Here is a 4,343-nt window from a genome sequence, read left to right as displayed (position 1 = left end):
AAATTATTGCAGAGATGCGCACACTTGAATAATTGTTATGCAGGCGTGCTGCCGACTTGTCATTGTTGGTTTGACAAGGGGAAGTGGCGCTTACAGGGGCAATTTCGAGTGAACTGAGGCAGAGGATTATGTTGTCTTGAAATATATTACACACTACAGAATATAGTCAAAGTCCTGTAATTGACAAATTCTATCTGATTCAAATACCTGTGCAGTACATGTATGTATGTGTCAGACTCTATAGAATGCTTACAATGAAAAGCTTGTTTAAACACTTATCTTTTAACGCTAGTTCACCTTTATCCGTGGGGTAACCTTATCCGTTGTATATAAAATCGGAGTATTTAGGGATATCAAGTCAACAAACGACTGTTTCAGACTGGAGTGCTATGAAAATATGGCAATTTCAAACCAACGTTTGTCAACTAGATTCCCCTAAATATTTTCTTTTTGAAAACAACGGATAAAGTTTACCATGTGGATAAAGGTGAACTACTGTTAGCCCTTGTCTTGGATTTTGAATATTCAATGTTCAAGAACTGCTACATGTGATCTTTCAGTATTTTCAATAAGTGCTATATGGCAGTAAACTTCTAATAATTCTCTGAACTCTATGGCTAACTTTGTGACAGGACTTGGTTGATATTGATTCTGCTATCCACTGTGTCAGATAGATGATTTTCAAAGCTATACTTCAGCCCTTACCAGCCTGTATTGTGCCCACGGGAGTTGTTCACTGTCTGTGTTTTATATATAAAGCCATTTTGGAGCTGTATTCAACTATAAACCAAGCAAGAAAACTTCCAGAATGGAAAATCAATAAGCAGTGTACGGACCATTGTCCAACTAATCAAAGGGAAAGTCAAGTTACTGTCTTTTTGTCTTTTCCTAATATTATATTGATTTTGATGCATTACGCATTTAGTCTGATCAATGGCGAGGAATCTCCTAGCCTTGAAACTTTTATGACAAACCATTGTGTTCAAAACTTTCTCAATGGCAAGTTTGGGTTTCTCTGTGTAGAATTCTAGTTTGACCTCCAGAACCTGGAAACGTCAAGATATAAATTCAAGATATGGACTTCCAAATGATTGGTCTCATAGAAAAATTTCTGTATCTAAGACCCCTTTCCGCTTGACGGCGATTGCGCTGCGCTCTCGCTGCGACCTAAATAGGATATGTGTAGCCTACAATTTCACACTGGGTATATCATACGAAACGTAAAAGTGTGACTGATAAGTCAACAAAACACACGAATAAAAACGTGTAAAAAGATTCATTTCTTTTGTATACATTCAATTCGTTGAGTGATACGTCAAATCTTGGGTCGCAGAGAGAGTGTGACAAGAGCGCCATCCTAGTTGAATGGGGGGTAAGAAAAGGAATTGTTAAAGAAAATTTTGAACACTCACAGAAGTGTGAGTAGGTTTTGTCCTTGCTGATGGCCAGATTGACTTTGAACACACACAGAAGTGTGAGTAGGTTTTGTCCTTGCTGTCGGCTAGGTTGACATGTCCGCAGTAGGAGCAGCTGGATGCAGTAAATACTGATGATGAACAATCTGTGCCCACCTGTAGGCACACCCAATAGCCATTACTGGCCACCTAATGATGTAGGGGACTTCTCATCATGCCATGGAGGGAAGATATAAAAGTCAGTCATTTAGGAAAGTTCTGTAACTAGGCTAAAAGCTTTATGTATAAAAAGATAGAGTTGTGCTACTGCTATCTAGGGATGCCCCATACCCATTGCTGGTTGGCTAATGATAAGTGGGACTTTTTATGGTGTGATAAAAGGGAAGAGAGTTAAAGAAGTCATTTAGAAGTCATTCAGGAATGTTGTCTAACTAGGGCAATAGCTATCATTGTTTGTAGTTTATGTCACCCTTCAAATGCTTTAGTACTACTTTTTTGTGTGTGGAAGAATTCTGACAGCAAATTTTGTAATGGAATAGTTGGTAGTCCTCTCTACTTCAGTTCTAAATATACTTTTACAAGACATTAGTATGCTTTTTACTTCAATTGCCCCCCCACCCCCCCCACCCCCCAGTTTATTACAATATGCTCTCTCTGATCTGCCATTGTAAAAGAGGAAGATGAGGGAAACTTCTCGCAACCTTCACAAAACTTGACCTCAGACTACCTGGTATAGAGAGTACTTCCCAACCTTAAATACCCCCCCCCCCATTGCTGTGCAATGGTCTGTCCCTGAGCAGGCTTTAGCTGGGCATGATGCTGTTCCTCCAACCTGAAAATTGGGTTTGTTTAGGAGAGATGAATAGTGCGCTGAGATAAGTGGTTCCCGTTAGCTCCATGACAGTGACGCACTTAACCTTTTAAGTCTGTCCTCGGGCGATGGACACGCAGCTTCCCATTCCACTGCAGATCTGTTTCTCCTTTATCAGGGTTGCACTGATGGATAGAAAACTAACTAGGCTTTTGATGGAAAGCATATAGAAATAACAGGAGAGATCAGTGACACTTTCTTATGTATCTCAGCTTGAGGTATGTTTCTTCTTGATCAGGGTTACACTAACAGTAACAGATAGAAAATCAAATAGGTTTCCCAAGCTTTGGGAAAATTAGGAATAACAGGAATTTGTGTTTTTAACAGGGTACCCCTGCTTGAGGTCTGTTTCTGCTTGATCTGGGTCACAATAAAGATGGAAAACTAATTATCATAACTGTGCTTGGGTGAAATGGATGAAAACTCTTTGAAAATGAGAGATAACAGGAGAGACTATGAGAATTCAGCTTTCGGACCCTCTTGAAAGTTTTGACACAAGATTGATTAAAATGTATTTTTCCTAGGCTTAAAATGACAGATTTAATAGAGCAAATTAACAAGACGTGCTCCCAAGCAATTAATCGGACAGAAAAAAAATCTTAAGCTGGAGACAGCCCTGTATCCAACTATAATTTACATGTAGAATGTATATCATATTGCATTGTAATCAGACTTGTGCTATAACACACTGCTAGGTGCCTATACAATCATATATCTCTAAACACAAGCAATACCAATGTACATGTAATAAGAACTTAAATCTTTATTCATTATCTATCAGAAGAAGAATCTTTGAGTCTGAAGGGAAGCTCTGAGGCAAATTGGGGATCACAGAACCTGTCACAAGAAGTATCTACTATTTATTGCATTGTATCAATGTACTAAGCCATATTCCCACTGAGATTGCCTTCGTACCATGCTTGTTAGGACTACGTCACAAACTGACCTTGAAGAAATCCTCTGTGATGTATTATGAGCTTTGTGGTTATTACATTGTGCCTTCAGTCTAGTTTACAGTATAGATTGGCTTTTATAGACTGATGTTAAGGGAATGCTATTAACCTTTTTGGATTTCATGCAGAGGTGTGGGAAATCAGTCTATTTTGATATGTGAGAGGCAGCAATCGTTTGTCGTCATTTTGTAAGGGGTTTCCCTGGGTTCTTAAGAGATTAATTTGTCTTCCATTTTAATTTGTACCTTGTCAGTCTTACTTATTGTCCAGATGTGCTGTTTTGCTTGTAGTTACATTTTGTAACTTCAAAATTCCCCCAGGTCTCATAAGAATGCCAAATTAATAGAATTGTGTGACCAAGGCCTTTCTACAACATGTTTGGATATGTTGAACACCTGGATGTTTCAAGTGTGTATACCTCAGGGATTAGCTGCATTTGTAAATCCAATGTTTGGTTCTTAAACAAAAATCCAGATTATGAAAGGTAACATCATCCCTGTGTGCCCTTTCAAAAGGTGTCAGAAAATTAAAAAATCAGATCATGAAAAAGATCCCGCCAGAAGCTAAATTCTGGCTGCTGTATCTACAACATGTAAATGTACTGTGATGCATCACCTTTATTACTGCTGTGTCATACTTATGGGACTCTTATTAGGTCATACATCATAGAATTATATAACATGGATAAAGAATCATGTCTTCAATTAAAATGATGGAAGAAAAAAGATCAACCAGGTTTTGATGGTACAATGTGTACAGCAATCGAGTGACGCAGCAATGAGGTTGTAGGATGGCTTAAACTTTAAGTTGGAGTTTATCTTTTGAGCGTGCTAGGTTAGCTTCTTACTATTGGTACCAGGTTTGTGTTTGTTATGGGGTTAGACAGGGGTAGATAGGCAGTTAAGTAAAGTACTGAAATGAAGAATTGTGATAATCTAACATTTTTCAGGAGTGTCCCCTTTTTGGAATAATCAAGATAATCAACCCTATTTATAATGTTTGAGCTTATCTATGATATTCAGATGATGATGAATTTTGAGCTTTAATTTTTTAAAAAGTTTAACAATACTGGTGCGTGCAGTCTTGACATCCAATCTATACATT

The 4,343-nt window shown here is 38.0% G+C and overlaps 1 protein-coding gene across 1 annotated transcript in view; it reads left to right on the top strand.

The window, feature by feature from the left end:
- Positions 1 to 4,343, top strand: part of LOC118425093 (mucin-22-like) — a gene marked incomplete at its 3' end in the record, with an annotated part of 11,508 nt that overhangs the window by 2,718 nt on the left and 4,447 nt on the right. The window lies entirely within an intron of this gene.

The sequence above is a fragment of the Branchiostoma floridae genome, chromosome 10 (assembly GCF_000003815.2).
Source record: "Branchiostoma floridae strain S238N-H82 chromosome 10, Bfl_VNyyK, whole genome shotgun sequence".
Lineage (NCBI taxonomy): Eukaryota > Metazoa > Chordata > Leptocardii > Amphioxiformes > Branchiostomatidae > Branchiostoma > Branchiostoma floridae.
Note: the sequence above shows the minus strand (reverse complement) of the source record. Positions and strands in the feature narration are given on the sequence as shown.